At 46.2% G+C, this 9,968-nt stretch overlaps 1 non-coding gene across 1 annotated transcript; it reads right to left on the reverse strand.

Moving 5' to 3' along the window:
• Positions 1–9,548: 9,548 nt before the first annotated feature.
• Positions 9,549–9,621, reverse strand: TRNAA-AGC (transfer RNA alanine (anticodon AGC)). Its single transcript has one exon. It is a non-coding gene; the product is annotated as a tRNA-Ala (tRNA).
• Positions 9,622–9,968: the final 347 nt, after the last annotated feature.

Consider the following 9,968-nt stretch of genomic DNA (forward strand, 5'->3'; position numbering starts at 1 on the left):
ACCCTAAAAGAGTGACATAGTGGAATGAACGATGAAAGATGCTACATTGTTAAACCATTGCCCCTGTGAGCAACCACGTCACATCCTAGCAAATCAAAATACACAAGTAAAAATAAAAGAATAAAACCAGGCTGTGAACCAGAAAAAAAAACCTTTGCAACCGTTAAACCAGACTAAGCTGATTGGTTGCACAGGCTGCATAATAGCCTGCAACTTCACAAAATATTCAGCTAACAGCTCGGGAATTGCATCCTTTTCATTTGCTTAGCCTCAGTGCTTGCTTCGTGGCTTTCCGTTTAGTAGTTTGACTGTGCAGTTCAAGATTGTTTCTGCGTGCAAGCCAATGCAGCCTCACCCTGGCGAACAGGGCAAACAAACCATCATAAACGTCATCACCACACACAGTCAGCGATTTTTCTACCTTGGCATGAAGCAACATGCACAGATCATGCCCTACTTGTTCTTTTCCCACAATATTGGAACTAGATGCGACAAAAACCTGCTCGCAAGCATTGATGAAAGCTACAAACGAGGGTGTAGGAACTGACAGGCTCCCAAAGTCACCTTCTCCAGGATTTTTGACACTTAAGTACAAGAGAACTTGGCTCTGATCGGCAAAGGCGGCATTTTTTAGCCTCACCTTGCACGTATGTGGCCCTGTAACACACCTGTGATCATTCATAAACTTGTAGGCAAGCCAGCCAGCAAAATAGACAATGTTGTTCTCTAGTATTGGAGACTGATAATCATATGGCAAAACTTCTACTGCAACTGGCAAAGATGTGGCAGCTGTACAGAGAGAAGGAGCAGACTTAGATAAACAAACTGGGAGAGTGGCTAGAAGGCTAGACATGTCTTCAGCACAGTTGCTGCTTTCCGACAGTTTGAAAAGGTTGCTAACTAAAAGATGCCTAAATGATGCTTGAAACTGCCGGCAAGACGAGTTGCTGTTCGATCCAGATTTCGACCTAACAATAGCAAAGGTGTTTTCAAGTGCATCCTGGTTCAGGTGCCTGGTAAGGAGGTATGTCAAACCATAGCGAGAGGCCAGGTGGTTCCATAACAGCAGCACAGCCCTCATAGTTTGGCAGAAGCCACGGATGCAAAGAGGCTGCCGCGCACAGCCTAGAACTTCGATGTTTTCGAAAACTGCAATACACTCTTCCAAAAACTCTTCATGCACAGATCCTGCACAAATTGCAGATGCATACGGAGACTTTCCCCGCTTCTGTGAAGTATTTAGACTGTCAAAGAGTCTATCGATCCTTTCAATAAATCTGGCTGTGTGGATAGCCTCTGATGGCAACTGTTGGAATGTTACCAATGTGCACAATGCAGCAGCGCAATGATTGCTGAATACCTGTGCTGCGATTTTCGCAGACATCTTCGAAGCAAAAGTTAAATTAAAGTGCCAGGCACTCAACTTTGGGATGGACCGAATTTGCATTTCTCGATCCTTCTCATAAGCCTGTCGTATGTACGAGCTTTTAATTGTGTCACTGCCTACCCTGAAGTCATACTTGAAGAGCATATTGCGCAAGCACTTGAGCAAATGCGGTGGATCAAAAATAACGAAAAGCGGTTCACCATTCACACTTAAGTACGGCTTTTCAGGGGTCACAAGTTTCGAAAACAGAGAAACATTTTGGTTCCCCTGATCACAAACCACAGCCACAGGCTGCAATCCAGCTCCAACCAACATTTTGTGGCATTTGAAGAGGAGGTCATACAGAACAGTTGCAGGCGCTGCCTTATCTGCAAAGAAGTAGCCAAGAGGCTGCTTCCACGGCGTACATATTCCTTTGGCCATGAACACAAGCGCCTTGTTTGCAAGATTTGGACCTTGTGCTGCACTGTACTCTTCAAGGCCTTCAAATCTGTCCGGCACTGGATTGTACGACAGCTCCTTTGAAACATGCATTTCATCAAAAATTATGGTGAAAGCCCTGTCTTGCCGTGGAAAAGACGCTGCCCGTTTCTCGATCAAATCAAAAACTTCAGGATAAAATCCAACCCTCAATGGTACGCGTGCAAGCCACAGCTGCAGTGACCTAACAGATGGAAGTTTCAGGAGTTTCCTGCAATATCTGTAACCTTTTGGGCTGTGGAAGTATAAACCTAAAGCAAAGGTTTTGTTTTGGCTGCACCATCGACGGCCAAACCTGCTGACATTGTGCATCTTTAACTGAGCTTCAACAAAAGAAGTAACAGCTGGTGTTAAATGCTCACGCAGACTATCTACCAATTCGGCAGTGGTCTTCATGCGACGGCGCTGAAGCAGCAGTCCTTGCAGCCTCTTGTTGCGGTTACGCAGCTGCCTGAGCTTCGCTCGAAGTTTCTGCAGTGGCCGCCTTTCATTGATGGGGCTGGTGAAAGATCCTGCAACGTACAGAGTCGACGGAAGAGCAATAAGTTGCTACGTCGGGTTTAGTCATAGCTGCATGTAGTCCTGTAGCACCAAAAAGTGCGCAATATTGCGAAAGCGTTGTAAAATTGCTAACCTTCATAAGAAAGAGGCGAACTGCTGAACGGAGCTCCTGGTGACAGATTAGCACTCGCTGACAGTGTTGCGGCCACCCCTGCCGTGCCAGGTTCCAGAGATGAAGCGCTTGCTTCAGTGCTTGGTCCTGCATATGTGTGGTCAGCTGCGCCCACAGAATATAAAGAACAAAATATAGTGACAGCACAGTTCTGACAGGGAAGCCAGCAACCCAACAATGCACAAATAATAACTAAGCGCCACAGGCGGAATTAACACTTACACTGAACCATTATGAAGCCACTGGCATGGGAACAAGCTTGGTTCAGCGTAGAACCAGTAGGGCTGGCACCATCTGCATCTGCACAGCGCACAGACAAGGAATTGTAGCATATTTGTGAGCCATACCTCCTCAGGCTGTTCGAGCAGATACGAAATAACAATCACCTTCTTGGAAGAGTAGCAGCGACTGGGACGACCGACTCTGGACGTACCCCTTGGAAACAGGTTCACCGGAGACAGCAGCTATCATAGGAAGCAGTCCAATGAGCTTTCAGTCGTCACCATTTTCAAAAGATTTATGTCAGTTATGCATACAACCCTGCTTACCTGGTTCTCCAGCCCGGCGCACTGATGCCTAAGTTTCGCTCAGAGATTGTGAATAGTCCATGTCGCTGCTGCATTCGATTGAGGTGTCTGAAATGGCAACATTATTGCGGAGAGAAAAGAGAATTCAGTACCTTTATAGTAAATAATTTCCAAAGAACTATAGCTTCCACAGCATGTGGTTCACATTGTCATCACTCTAGAAAGAAAAATGCTTATCCAATGAAATAAAATTCTGTTTACCACCCTTAATCGTTAGGCACATTAGTTTGATGTCATTAGCAGCTGTGGAGCACCTGTAAATCATTTGTAATTTTCATATGCTATGTTTTACTTTGAAGAGTGCGAAATTCGCCTATCACACAAACAACGATAGCTCGCAAATCAAGTAATGTGCCCCATATTGTTTACAGATTTATGCAGGTCAGCCTATGGCCTACGCAATGAGATGCAACAAGAATGAATTCGTAAGCAATTATCGCAAAAAATAAAAACCTGTACAAACATTGGCTTTCGCTAGCATGAATATTGAGGTAAAAGGCATAATTGTTTATTAGTGCATTTCTATAATCGTTCAGTGCATGCTTTGATACATAACACATGAGCACACAATATCTCGAGAAGCTTTTCACCAAGCGTACCTTGCCCAAGTCGGCATAAGATTGCATCCTGATAAGACTGAAGATGAAAAAGAAGCTCTGCATACAAGAAAGCAAAGTTCTGGAGTACTAAAATTCATCAAACATTTAGGAAGGCTCACCCTTTTTTCCCCCTCACTTCTTTTGAGCTATCAAAGGAAGGACGAGAATGCCCTCTGGACACGACAGGGACCGTTCATGAGACAAGGTTTCACGGTGAATATGAAAGATTCAACTCCCACTTGCTGCAAAACATGTAGAGTCGCCTGGTTTCCGTTGCTCAAGTGGCTAGCGGCATCAAACAGCCTGAACCGGAAGACTGACAGACTCACGTTAAGATCCTTTGGAGCCCTTTGCCATACCAGACTACCGAATATCCCACTTCCATTATCCTATTTTTTTCCCGGAAATATCAGGCAAGAGTATTCACACCGTCAGTGTACTTTTTCCGCACCCGTGCCTAGAAATTCGCTTGAGCACCCTTCGCCTACTAAGCTTGTGCCATTAGCTTACCACAAGCGCAAACCTAATTCTATGCTATGTTGGACATTTGTCACGAACCTCACATACAGTGTACAGTGCATACAAGAGACGTAAAACGAATATTATATATATATATATATATATATATATATATATATATATATATATATATATATATATACGATATGTATATAATTATATGTGCTCACGTGAAAGCGATACTTCCATTTTCGTTTTCGCTTAGCAGGGTGCAGGTAAAAATTTACTGTAATTTTTAAAGCCACAAGACAGATACATAATTCGTTTTGCAAAAGACGCTAGACTGTTTACGGTTACGACAAAAGGGAGAAATTTCATCTTTTCACAAAACCTGACATTTCAAGAGCGGCGAATGCCTTAAAAGTTTGATAACAAAAATTACCGGCAATGCTTGCTCCAGTAGGCAAAGCATCGTGTCGCAGCCTTCCTGACGGCAGATACACAGATGGTTCCAAGTGCCTCGAGCAAATCCTGAGTTCTCGTAGCTGCGACGGCGCCTTCTTCTCCAGGCTGACGTTGCGGCAGAACTGCGCCCACGCTCGGCACCTGGACGTGATGCAACATGCACGTTAGATACAACTGCGCCAAAAGGAATACGCATACTCGAAACGCCAATGCGTCATTATTCCTGCCACTGCTAACTGCAGTAAATTATACTTGCATTACATCTGAACTATGGTAGTAAATGCTCGCGCCAAGCTCTCTGCGCCCCAGAGTGCGGTAACGCTCATCCTCATGCCACGCGGCTAGCTGCTTTTCTAAGCTCAACGAGTGACGAGAGTGAAGTGCGTTTAAAATTACCCTGACAGTCATGTATATGTAGGACAGCAATACCAAGGCAGGCAATCACTCCTGCTGAGCGAATCCAGTTAAAGCCTCCTCAAAGCCGCGCACATACACGAGGCTGAGTTTCGATACTCCCAGCTGCGAGGGGATCCTCAAATTGGCTTCATGGTTTTGCAAAACTAAACAATGTCGTACTCAGAGCTGTCAGGTAGCAAACTTTGTTCTAAATGGGCCTCCCGGTCAGTAGCGTGCACGTGGTTGCTCCTGAGAGCCCGGTGTGAAGTTCACGTTGGTGATAGTCAGCTGCATGAAACTCACTATAAATTTGAAAAATGTGGGCCTCTTTCGCACACCTCAGCACTGAAAGTGTGTGCCCTGCAGTGTAGTACATAAATATTCCCGAAAACATGAAGCCAAGTACGCACGAACGGGTTACAGCTATGAAACACGAGCGAACAGCCCGGCGAAACCATATCGAAGCTATCGCGCATACCTAGAGCAGACGACACTGTCAAGAGCTCACCTGTGAAAGTCCAGCGGGAATCGGTGTAGCGTAACACCAATGGTACTATCCACGCTGTCGCAGTGTACCTTGGTGTACCACGGAGCATCGTTTCTTCACATGCCGCAAGCTCATCTTGAAATGAAGCGCTAAGCGCTTCAAAAGAAGAGCGTGAAGCGTGCAAAGACGGAAAAAGAATTCGCACTGGCCGCACGCCGAAGGAAACGACAAAACCGAGAAAACTGCCGCAGCGGTGCAGCGGGGTGCAAATCTTACCGAACGGTGACAAAGAAGCGACGTGCAAGGACGACGAAAACTTCGCAAAAGGAGCATTTTGAGACCGGCGAGCTAAATTTATACGCTTTACCAGGCGCGCCATCGCAGACAGCTGGCGATAAGAAATCGCTTCGTAAGCTCCCAAGGTAGATGTATACTGGTAGCGAAGGCTCCATAGACGCCCATTGGACCAAAAAATGGCGGCTCATGGGCACTCCAGCGCCCCTGGATTTTGGGGGGCAAACTACGCAAACGTGACGTAGAATGACGTCACGCATACGTATGCTTTTGGCGCGAATTATAAAGCGGTCTTTCTGTAGAAACCGCGTTTTCGAGCCCGTATCTCTCGAAGGTTGCTGCCTTTCAGCGCGCCCCAACCTTTGCCAGTCAAATGTGCTCGAGTTCCTGCTAGTTATGGCCTTGTTAATGTGCAATTGGGAACGCAATGAAAGTGACTGGTAAAGGAGGGGCAGCATAGAAAGGCAGCAACACTTCCAGACACTGGCGAAGCATGCATGATTCGTAGTGCAAATACTGGTGCTAGTACTTTTGAGAGCTTTGAGTACAGCAAGGTATGATGCACAAAACACTGGCTCAAGTGCACAGTTCGCAATAGAGTCTACGGCAAGTATGGTTTTCATAGTTTCATATTCATTGTTTATTGCAGCAACCAAACAAATACAGTCACAAAGCACACCCTTGGCACACAAACAAAAAATACATGTCACAGGCAGCAGAAGCAGTATTGTTTAAGTTGGCTAATCATCTCAATAGTCACAGTGCAGATAGGAAAAAGCCCTGAAGTGCCACGAACGTTGTCAGGAAATTGAAAAGTATAGAAAACAATGCTACGACAGCTTCAATTGAAGCAAACATAACATGACATAAGTAGGCGCATCAACACAGACCATAGAGCACACTGGGATTATTCTTCACATTTAATTTCTTCAGCTGAAAGAATATAGCAGGTGCGTTTACATCTGCAAGGCAATGTTAAAGCCAGCTTTAGCACCCTCAAACGTGCTCAACGTATGAGCAAATACCATATATTGAGCCGGCGTACCATCTCCAGAGTACTTCTACTCGTTAGCCGGATCAATTTGAAGTAATTTTACGTCAACAAAAGTACACATGTACAGCGTACAGTGAAGTGCAAGGACATTCGCGGGGCAAGGACATTCGCACACCTCAGCACTGAAAGTGTGTGCCCTGCAGTGTAGTACATAAATATCCCCGAAAACATGAAGCCAAGTACGCACGAACGGGTTACAGCTATGAAACACGAGCGAACAGCCCGGCGAAACCATATCGAAGCTATCGCGCATACCTAGACCAGACGACACACCTGTGAAAGTCCAGCGGGAATCGGTGTAGCGTGACACCAATGGTACTATCCACGCTGTCGCAGTCTACCACGGAGCATCGTTTCTTCACATGCCGCAAGCTCATCTTGAAATGAAGCGCTAAGCGCTTCAAAAGAAGAGCGCGAAGCGTGCAAAGACGGAAAAAGGCTTCGCACTGGCCGCACGCCGTAGGAAACGACAAAATCGAGAAAACTGCCGCAGCGGTGCAGCGGGGTGCAAATCTTACCGAACGGTGACAAAGAAGCGACGTGCAAGGACGACGAAAACTTCGCAAAAGGAGCATTTTGAGACCGGCGAGCTAAATTTATACGCTTTACCAGGCGCCCCATCGCAGACAGCTGGCGATAAGAAATCGCTTCGTGAGCTCCCGCCACTGTGGCCGGGTTAGCCGGGTATCGAAACAAGGCCTGCAAAGACGCGCTGTAATGCACCGCACACTCATGAATAGGGGGCAGGTCAAGAGTGTTGCAAAAATACAAAATTTGCCAGGTTTTAATAAAATGACTTACCTCTTTCATAAAACAAGGTGCTAATATATTTTTTCTTTTCTATTGGCAGATTACATTCCAATTTTGTAGTTTTATCATTTATTTATATGAGTGTTTTGCCCCCCATCCTCTGGTTGTGCTGCAGTCGCGCTAAACCACTTTTCGGCCCAGCCTTCGCCACCACTATAAATCCGCCTTGAAGCTCCCGCCACTGTGGCCGGGTTAGCCGGGTATCGAAACAAGGCCTGCAAAGATGCGCTGTAATGCACCGCACACTCATGAATAGGGGGCAGGTCAAGAGTGTTGCAAAAATACAAAATTTGCCAGGTTTTAATAAAATGACTTACCTCTTTCATAAAACAAGGTGCTAATATATATTTTTTTCTATTGGCAGATTACATTCCAATTTTGTAGCTTTATCATTTCTTTATATGAGTGTTTTGCCCCCCATCCTCTGGTTGTGCTCCAGTCGCGCTAAACCACTTTTCGGCCCAGCCTTCGCCACCACTTTAAATCCGCCTTGTATCAAACGCGGTCCACACACCGGCACACCACGCAAGCGGAAACGCTGGCTCCACCGGCAGCCGGAAGCGCCAAAGATGCGGCTCCAAAACTAAATGGCAGAGGGCAGCACATGTAGTAGTCGACACTTTTATTCGCAGATGGCGTCAAAATTTATTGAGCCTTCTTTAACCTTTAGAACAGAAGCGCTGGTAAGCCTTACAAACGTGCCACATCTTTAAATTGGCCCAGCTAACATATTCATTACGCCGCAACGCAGTAGCTGTAGCGGGACTTCCTCCCTCGGCATCTGGTCTCAAGTTAATGACGTCACGTTAAAGCGGGAGTTTTGATTTTGGTGAATAAACGCCCGCGCGCACACACACCTTCCGTCACTGAGTCCACAGATCGCGGGATCGAGTCCCGGCTGCGGAGACCGCATTTTGAAGGGGGAAGTCTAGTGATGCGAGCACAGCTGTAGAAGGAAATAAAAAGGGAGAGAGAGGAAGCGACTTGAGTCCTGTTTTACGCATCATTTTATGCAAGGGGAGACATTATTTTTAAGCGTCGTTGATTGCAGAGTTTAAGTCACAGGCTCGGCACCATCTTGAACGCTTAATTACTTGAACTGACTTGAAACCTTGGAGGCAAATATTTTGGAATCAGTGGCTAGGGAGTAGGAGCAGACCACGTGCGCGCCGACAGCTCATATGTCTCCTTTTCTTTGCCCTATTAAGCAAGCACTGTTCTTTGCAGGCCTTGCCCTAGCGGACAGTTCAACTTCGATAATGTATGGTTGGCTTGAGTCTACATCATAGTTGCCGCTATGTTTAATATAACAGATGCACGGCGGAAACGTCAGTTTTGGAAGACGGTGACGGCGCATCAAAGGAAGCAATGGACGGCATTCGCCGTTCCGTAACATTGAAGGGCCACGGAAAAATCTGCCGAGCGCTATTCGTTCAGAAGTTGATGAGGAGGATGTTTCATGATAGTGCAGCCCACTATGGGCCCTTGAAATGCCGCCCACAGCATTTTGATCAATAATTTTATTTTTGTGAAGAGCACTGTCAAGGAGGCATCATATATGCCTAACAAAAATTTCACCCCTCGTTCCCTTCACCGCACAATGTGCACTACCACGAATGTCCCAGCGTCGTTTCTCTGTGGCCCAATTTTTAACCAGTCTAGCTGGTTTATAGAACTATTTCCAGTTGGTCCCAGTTCGAACCAACTAGAACCAGCTGGGAATTTTTCCATGAGCTGCATATGGAGCTCCATCGTGGCGTCCGTGATGTCGCGTACTTTTTTTTTAACGGACTACGTAAATTGGAAACATTTCTTCGCGTTAAAAAAAAAAGAGGAAGGGGGCGCAAAAAATAAAAGTGGAGGTGCGGGGTATCGATCCCCGTACCTCTCGCATGCTAAGCGAGCGCTCTACCATCTGAGCTACACCCCCGACGTGCAAAAACAGCACCAGGCACTAAGAGCAAAATTTGTGAGCGTGACGTTTCAATACCATGATCCGCTTACGCCGTATGCCCGCAAGAAGTTTGCGGGAACGCTGGACGCAGCTGGCAAAGAACAGGGTTCATTGGAGAGACATGGGCGAGGCATTTGTCCTGCAGTGGGAGTGGGCGTAGTCATGATGATGATGATGATGATGATGATGATGATGATGATGATGATGATGATGATGATGATGATGATGATGATGATGATGATGATGATGATGATGATGATGATGATGATGATGATGTGGGATGAGCCGGCATCCATAGCTCGTCGCCGGGATATACATGGAGC

The sequence above is a fragment of the Amblyomma americanum genome, chromosome 1 (assembly GCF_052857255.1).
Source record: "Amblyomma americanum isolate KBUSLIRL-KWMA chromosome 1, ASM5285725v1, whole genome shotgun sequence".
NCBI lineage: Eukaryota > Metazoa > Arthropoda > Arachnida > Ixodida > Ixodidae > Amblyomma > Amblyomma americanum.